Source organism: Castor canadensis, chromosome 3 (genome assembly GCF_047511655.1).
Source record: "Castor canadensis chromosome 3, mCasCan1.hap1v2, whole genome shotgun sequence".
NCBI classification, from domain to species: Eukaryota; Metazoa; Chordata; class Mammalia; order Rodentia; family Castoridae; genus Castor; species Castor canadensis.
In genome coordinates, this window is record NC_133388.1 from 167,272,621 (window position 1) to 167,283,810 (window position 11,190).

The window sequence follows — 11,190 nt, forward strand, 5'->3', positions numbered from 1 at the left end:
TCAGCCATTTCAACTACATGACCTTATTTTCAAGAACTTCTTTTATGTTTGAACTTGTGGCATATAGTCTTCCATTCTGTTTCCTGGGAGATAATGTGTTTGCTTTTGATACAATGAAAATGAACTAAACCCCTCTAGTATTAATCTTAGAAGAAACATGCAGTTTGGTATGCTTAGTACATAAGCAAAGGAAACCTTATTTTATCTACTTTTTTCCAAAGCCAATTTTGTTCCTCCCCCAGGCTCTAATCAGATTAGGAATTCAGCAATTAAATTAGGAAATAAATTCCAGTGGAATATAAAAGCTTTTAAAAATATGATTGCTTTACTCAGTTTCTGAATTAATATCTGCCAAAGTCAGTCCTTTTAATGGTAACTTTAATCATAGTACCAATTAAGCCTGAAAAGTTAATATTTTCTTTTCTATTGAATTCATGATTGGGTCTTTCCTCTTATCTTTCTAATTAGTAAAGATCTTTAAAAGAAGAATTGAGCAATTAAGGAAAGCTAGGTTACATGATATCTATAAATGACTGAAAGTTAGAGAATAATGTCATACCTGTGTTGCTCTTCACAGTTACAGCTTCCTTCTATTTGTGATATTCACAGATGGATCAATTTTTGCTTCAGAGACATCAAACCTGCATATTTTGCAAAATTTTTCCCAAATTTTATTACATTCATACCAACTTTATGCTTGCTGTATTCCTTTAAGTACTGTATTCCTAGTTAACTCAAATTTTAAGCCTTTGCATATCTTAAATATATCCTAAACAACAGCAGCTTGAAAACCAAGTGCTTCCATTTTTTTTCTTAATACATGTTAAAGTAAATACAGAATGTTAAAATGAGTATCTATTCAGGCACAACCTGGCAAATATTTTATGTCTTAATGCAATGTGGAACACACTTTGGGAAACACCACTATCTAAAGCAGTATCATCTTCCCTTGCAAAAGGAATGAAATGCTTCCTATCAATTGTATTTTGGAAAGAATATTATAGATACATTTCCTCAAGATCAATTTGAAGATCTATAGTAAAATCAGAATCACAAACAATGTTTATGAAATAGGTTTCTGCATTTATCCTGCCAAAGAGTATGTGAGGAATATCCCTAGGTCCCACCCAGGGCAGTCATAGTAGAGATTGGCAGGAGCTTTATTTGTAATGTTGTGCACCAACAAAAGTGCCAACTGAAGGTTTGGAATAGAAACTAATGGCTGACCAGGAATTTCAATAGTACTTCTCTTAATTCTGGTAATGAAAGGAATAGTGAATTTATCTAGTGTCTGAAGAGTAAATCTTCAGTCCGTTTTTATGTCTTGCTTTTGGAAGAGTGTTGTGGAAATAGCAAACAAATTTCTTCTCAAGAGTTGCATTCCATTGAAGAATTTACATTCCTTCCTCACATCCTTCAAGAAGCCATAAAAACACATCAGTTCAAAAGAGGAGAAGGCAAGTTAATATGTAAAGGAACAGTTAAGAATCAATTACCCTCAGCTTAATAACAGGTGACATTTATTGAGTCCCTATGACATAGCCAAGACTATGTTAATCACTGTAGTTGCATTATCTCATCTATTATAATCGTCACAGCAACTCAACATACAGGAACTTTTATGACCATCATTTTTTACAGTAAAAGCAAATTAACAGAAGTTTCAGGCAGTACTTGAAACCTAGACCTGAAGGTTTTAATTACATATATTTACATATGCATATATATATATATGCAAATATATACCCAGTCAGTCCTTCCAAATATCTACTCATTTGGATTCTCAAGTTAGTTATCTTTCTGATTTTAGTATGCATTCTCTTGTTTGTTGATCCAATAAGAAGCACAAAACTTTATAGCCAATTAAAAGGAAAGTGGTAAGAGTTGAAAATAAAAGCTACCCCAAAAACTTAATAATTATTGTATATTAACTGCATGTTTTATGCAATTATCACAATTAACACTTGGACATATCTTACCCACTTACTAGATGAAGAAACTGAAGTGTTAAAAACAAGGAACTTGCCTAAAGTACTACAGACTGGGCCCACTCAAGGGCCCAGTCATCTTAACTATACATGAAAAAAAAAAAATCACCTCAAGGTATTTGCATGGATCTCCTCATCTTCCCTGAGCATAGAGGACAAGTTTAATTCATTATTTCCAACATATGATCCTTACCATCAACATCAGCATTACCTGGGAACTTGATGGTAATGCAACACCTTGGGTCCTGACACCTGATTATGGGGTTCAACATTTTTTTCCTTGTGGTACTGGGTATTGAACTCGTGGCCTCATGCATGCTGGACAAGTGCTCTACCACTTAATCCATGCTCCAGGCTTTTGGTTTTTATTTTGTTTTTGAGATAGGGTCTCCCTAACTTTATCCAGCTAGCCTGAAACCCATGATCCTCCTGCCTCCACCTCCCATGGGATTACAAGCATGACCACCTCAGTCCAGCTTCTCTTAACAAGCTTTATAGGTAATTCAATGTGTGCTCAAGATAAAGAACCACTGGTTTTATTGTTTATCCACTAACTCCAGCAGCACCTTAGGACCACTTTAGAACCTTACATCAATAAAGATACTTGAGCTTACCCTTCAGATTCTGGTATGTAGACCCAGATTCTGGGTATAGCCAAAAACATTTGTACTTGTAAAAGTGTATTATGTTCTAATGTGTAGTCATTGTTGAGAATCAATGGCTTTAACTGAAAGTGATAACCAAGAAGAAATGTTATGAAAACAGCTGAATTGGTTCAGTACAAAGAAATGAAAAGTAAACTTATTTGATTATGCCTGATATAGTTCTGGAGAAGTCTTTAATTCTAGAATTATAAAACCATGACCTTAGTGCCTTTAAAGTGTTGTATATTTAATTTCTGGAGCATTTAAGGACACAAGGATTACCACATATTACATAAACTGGACCCAAGAGACTAAGCACCTTTATAGTTCATATTGTTTTATTGTTGCTGAAGTAATTTATCTCTTAAACCTATATTTTAAAGCCTTTACAGAATAAAATCTTTGTGTCTTGATCTGTCATGAATACAACATTGACTTTGATCTAATAATTAATAATTGTTATTGTGATGACATTTCATCATTGTTCTCATGAACTGTTTTTGTTTCTCCCTAAATAAGCAATCTGTGTCTGTGCTCTTATCCACAGCTGCTCCAATATCTGATTTTACACCTGGAATCCATGATTGGGAAAACAACATTAACAAGTTGCTTTTCTCAAATAATTTACAAAAGGCTTGGCATTACTAATTGTACTCTCTTTGATTATATAACTTATACAAGTTCTATATTTTCCACAAGGAAACCCATGAAATCCTAGAAAAAGAATTTTATTTTTTCATTTTATAATATTTTTATTCAGTCTTCTAGAAATGGACATTTTTATTATTTATTTATTTTGGCAGTGCTGGAGTTTGAACTCAGGACCTCATGCTTGCTAGTTAAAGCATTTTTATATCAATTAGCACCATATATTCATAGCAACACCATTCATAATAGCCAAAAGTAGAAACAGCCCAAATATCCTTCAACAGATGAATGGATAAGCAAAATGTGGTAGATCCAGAGAAAGAAATATTATTCAGTCATAAATGAGAATGAAGTACTGATACATGCCACAACATGGATGAACCTAGAAAACATTACGCTGACTGAAAGAAGCCACACAAGAAGGTGATGTGGTGTACAATTCCATTTATATGAAATATTCAGAGAAGGAAAACCTATAGAGACAGAAAGATTAATATTTACAGGGCCCCTTTCTGTGTGATAAATGTCCTAGAACTAGACAGAGGTGATGATCATACTACGTTATGAATGTGCTAAATACCAATGAGTTTTATGCTTTTAAATGACTAATTTTATATCTTATATCATTTCCATGTAATAATTTTTGGCAGAGGTGGAGATGGGAGGATCGTGGCTTGGGGCAAACCTGGACTTAAAAAGGTTAGCAAGACCCTATAACAAAAAATGAGCTAGAAATGGTGGTGCACACCTGGAGGTAAAGGTAGGAGATCACTGTCTGAGACTGGCCTCAGGCAAAAGTGAGATCCTACCTCAAAAAATTGATTAAAGCATAAAGGCCTAGGGGCATGGCTTGAGTGGTAGTGTTTAACTTCAAGCACAAGGTCCTGAGTTCAAACTCCAGAGCCACCAAAAAAGATCTTTTTAAAAATTAATTGGCACCACATCTCAAAAAAACAAACACATCTGGGGTCTGTGTTTTCTTTACATTCCTATGGCATGAATTTAAATAAAACATACATTTAAAAAAACATTTATTTTGAAATAATAATAGACTAACAGGAAACTATAATGATAGTACCAGGAAAATTCATGTACTTTTCACCAGTTTTTCCCAAATGATTACATCTTACACAATTATAGTATAGCATCATAAGCATGATTTAGATGTTAGCACAGTGTGTACATTATTTTAAATAATTTTATCACAGGTAGATTCATGTAACCACTGCCACAGTCTCACAGTTCTGCCACATGGTTTCTGAGGGATCTTACTCCACTTCTTTAAGTGCTAGTTTTCTCTTATTAAATCCCAACATCCTGCATCTTCGCAGGCTGCAGTATATATATAAAATGTAATATAATATGGGAAAGAGATAGGAAAGCAATAAACTATACTCAGAGTAGATCAAGTAAAATGTTAATACATTATGAGTCAGGCACTATTGTGAGTGTCTGGGATCTACTATGTCATTGGATTCATGATAATATCCAATAAATTCTATTTCTTAATGTATAATGAGAAGGTCCACTAGAAAAAAAAAGTAGGTTTATAAATTCTACAGCGAAACCATAGGGATACACAGTCAAAATGTATTTTATCCATTGATTTGGAAGGTCTGCCTTAGAAAAAAAGGCTGGTTCCTTGTATTTTATGCCTATCCATTCAGCCGTTCATTCAACAAATATCTATTGAGCAATACAGAATGACAGGCACTGTTCTAGATATTGGGCATTTAGCAGCGAGTCACCCAAACATTCTTGACCACACAGATTACATCACAATAAAAGAAGATAAGAAATAAACCAAATTATTACCATACATTTCACTGTATATACTGTACAATTAGTGATATTTTAAAATTAAGCCAGGAAAGCAATACAAGGAATATCATGGTGGCAGTGGTGATAGATTTAAATAGGATTGTCGGAATGATCTCACTGAAAGGTGATATTTGAACAAATATTTACGTGTGTGAATTTGTAAGACAAAATGATGTCTTCCATCCCTCCCCCTCCCCCAAAAATGTCAACATATCCTAATTCTTAGGACCTGTAAATATGTTACCTTAACGGCAAAAAGGACTTTGTGGATGTGATTAAGGTTACCAACATTCAGATGGGGAGATTATCCAGGTAGGACCAATCTAATCACATGGGTCATTAAAACATGCCTTTTCCTGCTAGGTGAAAGGATGATATTGCATGGAAGATGCAATATTATGGAATATTTGATGGTGGAGGAAGGGTCCCACAAGCCAATGCATGGAAAAGCAAGGAAATCCATACTTAATTTAAGCCTCCAAAGGAAAAAATCTACTCAAGGAGACTGGTTGTAAATAGCAACATCAACCTCACAGAAGGAGATACTCATAAAAAGCACTTGAAAAGATTTCATACCACATTTTCTGAAAATATTCTGGGAAAACGAGGACACAGGATTTAAGTCCCCAGTCCTGGTATGAAACATGCTAACCTGGACACATTGACCTAAGGGATGTTGGCTTTGGTCCGATTTTTGTACCTTGCTATGCCAGTAGACTTACTAAAACAATCTTTGAACTTGCCAATATACTCTCCTAAAATCTCTTGCACAAATAAGCAAGATTTATTCTAAGAAGTATTGCTGCCAGAAAATACGTGCAACCGTAGACATATGAATGCAATATAACCCTTTTATTTGGCTTGATAAAGTTTTGAAATAAAAATTATTTTTCTCTTTCATGGTAAAGCTTTATAGTTTCCTGTTAAAGGGGGCCACAAGCAGCAGCAGGAGACCTATGTTTGGATAGGTGTATTTGGTCCTGCTTTCATTTTTTCCCTTCATTACTCTGACCCGTTATAGGAAAAGACCTCCTGAGTGGCCCACAATGACTTAGCAACATCTTCAGAAATTAAAGAAAAATGCTGCTGTGTGGGGATTTTATAGCAAACATATCTGGAGAATTCCTTTTTCTTCAGAGCTTATAAATGGATTTCTTAAATAGTATTTCCTTTATGTGGGCAATAATCACATCTCCTTGCCAATTCTTTCGTTCAAATGTGGCATAAAAACTTATTGATAAATCAGACAAATGTTATTTTACACAGAGGAGAATGGTAAAGAAGAAATACAATTAAACTTGGTGTTTTAGAAAATCGAGTTTCAAAACAAAATTTTCCATACCCTTAGACAAGTTCAGTATATAAGCAAGGCAGTACCTTAAATCTGCAGCCAAAAGATCTTTAAAAATGAAATGGTGTTAGGACAAGATGTGTGGCTCAAGCAGTAGAGCACACCTACTTTGCAAGTGTGAAGCCCTGAGTTCAAACCCCAGTTCCACCAAAAAAAGAAAAAGAAAAGAAAAGAAATGGTGCTAGGATAAAAGGTGCTAGATGAGCCTGGCACACCTGGGAAAAGATAAAGTTGGCTTTCCTTATAATGTGTACCTACATTAACTTCATATTAATTGAAGTTCTACACTTGAAAAATAAAATTACTAGAAGAACAGTAATTTAACCACTTCAACTCCATAAAATTGCTAAAACAAACCTTGCTTATCTCATGATTTCTAACAAATGACATCACATGTGTGAAAATGTGTTTGGCCCATGATATGACAAGAGAAAAAGATATATTGTCTTCCATTTTTATTGCTTTTAAAATGACTTACTCATAATGTATATGCAAAGTAGGTAACAATCTAATCAAGTAAATCTATGGACACAGAGATCTCTAATATTTAGTATGAGTTCATTCATCCATTCTTCATTAATTAATTAATTCACAAGTTCTGTTTACCTATAAGCAGTCCTGGAAATAGAGAACAGAGGGTGGGGACAAAATAGTTGAATCACTGGAGTGATAGTCCCTCCAAAATTTCATACTTCTGGTGTCTTTCATCTGCTCTCTTCCTTCTCCTGGCTGCCCAGGCAGTGGCTGTGGGGTTGCTTCTGGCCTCTTCTCTGCTGCCACCCAGAGACTCTACCACTCCCCATGGTAACAGCACACTCTTACTTCCACCCACAACTTTTGTCATGTATTCCCTAGTCCACTAAATCTGCTACTTCTAGGCTCCCATCTCTGAGGAAGGCAGCGTGGGTGCAAGGACTAGGAACAAGTGACAGGAACAGCTTCTGGGGTTCACTTTCCACACACCTCCTCTTGTACAGCACAAAGCCATTTGTGCCTCTTTTATAAAATGAAAACCCCTTGTAAGAAGCTAGCACTGGTTGGCACAGGAACTTTGTGATTGTTTCTTGGTGTAGTTTGAATACTGTGACATTTTTCTTCAGGCCTCTTGTACCTGCTCCCAACAGGGAGCAGTTTCTATCATTCCCCAACTCTGCTCTTTGGTGAGCAAGTGAAAGGGCCTGGTCTTCTACTTCATCACCCTTCTATCCCTACTTCTTCTTCCTTTTTCTACCCATGGGCAGTCTGATTTTACTGCAAATGGACCATAGCTCCCTGTTTTTGTCCCCAAAGTATACCAGTCAATGGAATTTTGCTTTACAGACATACCTCTCAAATTCTGATCAAATCTTCATTTAAGAAGAATGACTTTAATGCCCTGTATAGCTATCCTTATCTCAACCAGCAAAAACCCTTGTTCCTTCCTATTATTGCTTATACTCTCTCTACAACAAAATTAGAAATAAGGGCAAAATAGTTTCTGCTGGGTATTGGGGAGGGAGAGGGAGGGGGGGAGTGGGTGGTAAGGGAGGGGGTGGGGGCAGGGGGGAGAAATGAACCAAGCCTTGTATGCACATATGAATAATGAAAGAAAAATGAAAAAAAAAAAAGAAGAATGACTTTAGGGCAGTCACAAACACTGTAGACCTTCTTTGAGACCACTGCTAAGCAAAATTACAATTCTAAAACAGTAATCCTCAACCTTGTGTGATGAGTGTCAGTTTTTCCAAAAGACAATGACCCCAAATCTACCAAAATTCCTCTAAAAATATTTTTAAGTAAATTCATTTGAAGTATGACTATTATATGACACTCTGAGTTTGACTATGGGCAAAGTGACAATGCCCCTCAAATTCCAGCATGTGTTCTACTATATCACCTGCTAATTATGGGATTATTAGAAGGGTGCACGAATGCTATTTAAAAAAAAACAAAACAAAATCCACAGTATAAAGTTTTAACATCAAATTATTCAGGTCAATCTCCAAAGGAAAATATCATAAAATCTTTAAACATATTTCTAACCAGAAGAATTTTTAAAACATGTGCATTACTTTGGTATATCCTATATCAAAAAGAAGAAAAACATGGAAATACATCTTACCAGACTGCCATAGTCTATGCAAAGACAAACCACGTATCTCTAATGACAATGAAATGTGTATTAATATAAAAACTCCATGCTTAGCAACACTTGAGAATTTATAAACACAATTCACTGAAATACTTTTTGCTCAATTTGGTAGAAATATTGCATGTTTCTCTTGTATTCCTAAAGTCCCCATGAAGAAGTAATGCCATATAATTACTATAGTTTCACTATAAAATTTCATTGACATTGATAGAATGTTTCTAGACTATAGTGGAAATTGTTTATTAAAAACAATTGACCCAAACAATGTATGCACATATGAATAAATGAATTAAAAAAAAACACTTCCTTATGCTTCTGTCTTCTACCCACCTAGAATAATATTTTTTCTTTCTGATCTTTAACTATTGCTGAAGGTGTTAACCTATCCTTCCTTGCACTGCTTCCAGGATGCCATATCTCATAACCTTGTACTTCGACCTCTGCATGACAGCTGTTCCCATGGTTTTGGCTGAGGCTGTCATATTTACCCACTGAAAGAGACAGACTTTCGGCTCTTCTCACTTACTGTATGCCTACTGCTTCCAGTTGCTTGTCTACTGACAAGTTGCGCTATCAAGTTTATTATGTAAAATGTCCTGAGAAAAGCACCTTCTACATAGATGGACTGGACAATTCTACTGACAACACCCCTGCCATATGACAAATATCACTGTCTTGTCCTCTAAACTTCATGCCTATGTCTCTCAAAAAGGTCCATTTTCCACAAATAGCCATGATGCACTTGCACTGAGGATAATTAAATCCTTGCTAATGTAGGTGAATTCAGAACCTGAAATATAAGTTAAGAACTCATGATTCATATTTATCTAGGATTTTGATTGCTATTTAAAAAAACTCTATAATAAAAGGTGTAGGAGTCCTCTTGGAGTATCAAAGGTATGTGATCAATTACATAAAGGTAGATTTTTTTAAATGATCATAAAATTCTGGAGATACAGGATCTAAAAAACCCTTTTTTTTTTTTCGTAGATAAGAAAACTGTGGCTTAAGGATTTGCTCCAGGTTATACTGACATTCAAGTGGAAGTGGGGTGACTCATAATATTTTCAGCATACTCTTCATAATTTGTATCCTGAAAGACAGAGTCCAAATTAGAGTTTCAATATCTAGCTAATTTTCAATATGTAACAAATTAATTTTTTTCTTTTTTTAAATTATTGTTGTACTGGGGATGCATTGTGATTATTACAAAATTTCTTATAATATATCATAGTTGAATTCACCCCCTCCATCATTCTCCTTTATCCCCCCTACCCTCATTCTTGGAATAGTTTCAACAGATCTCATTTTTCCATTTATATGTATGAGTATATACTTTGAATCATCATCACCAAAATCTATTCAGCAGAAAATTTTTTTCCCTCCCTTTCATCACACTCTTACCTGATTTTCATACAAAATATATTTCAACTCCACAATAAGGTTATCTGACACCTGTAAGGGAGTTGGAGAGCTTCATGATTAATTCTTACATGGCAAACCAAATAAAACATGACTATAAATAAACATAGCATAAAAGCCAGATTACTTGCCCAGGGCCTGCAAAGAATCAAACCAATAAAAAGAAGTTAGAAGATACAGATGGTGCTAGGTAAGGGCAAGAGGCATATGTTATTCTATTCACATTTCTCTATATTTGGGGGTGGTGGAATAGAGGTGGATCTTGGGGAGAATGGTGTTACTGCATTTTCTGCTAACCTTATGGGAAAATGAGAACATGATTTAAATCTCTAGTCCTGGTATGAATCAGGCCAATCTAGACAAACTGATCTCCTGGATATTAGCTCTATTTTCAGACATCAGTGTAATACTTGGAATTTCTCACCTGAATAATCTGATGCCTATTTAATGACATAAAGAATTCATGAACCATGCCTGTAGTCAGAGACCTAGTTCAAATCCTGTTCTGACACTTAGCTGCTGTTTGGTTTGGGAAAGACTCTTCATTGTTGCAACTTGAGTTTCTTTCTTTGTGGCAAGGAAGTAACCATGTCTTCCAGATTTTACTGTGAAGTCCAATTGAGATAGCACAACCAGAATGCTTGTTGTTTGCAGAGACCCAATTAGTACAGTTTTCATTTGTTTTTATAATTTAAGACTGCATTAATAAATAGGAAGAGAAATGGAAGCAGTATAGAGCAAATCAAATTGTTGATTTTGTTTCTTTGCAGACTAGCAATGTTTAAAACTCCTTTCCAAGATTACTATAAATTCTTCTAACTCCAAACACATTGGAATTTCTCCTAATGCCATTTGAAAGTTCACTGGGTTTGAGGAACTCTATCTGGGGAGGCCATGTTTGATACAAGAGACTGGGGAAACAATTTTTTGGCCTGGTTCATTTTTGATCCTCTTGAGATTTATGGGTTTTTTTTTTTCCCTTTGTCGTAGATCTTTCCTCTTCTAAATCTCTCTCTCTCTCTCTCTCTCTCTCTCTCTCTCTCTCTCTCTCTCTCTCTCTCTCTCTCTCTCTCTTCTCTCTTGGCACTGCCCACACAACTTCCTGGGCAAAACTCCACATTCTCTTTTTAATTTGTGCATTCCTACAATAGGAATAGTAAGAACAGAGACAGGGTGAGACCTAAG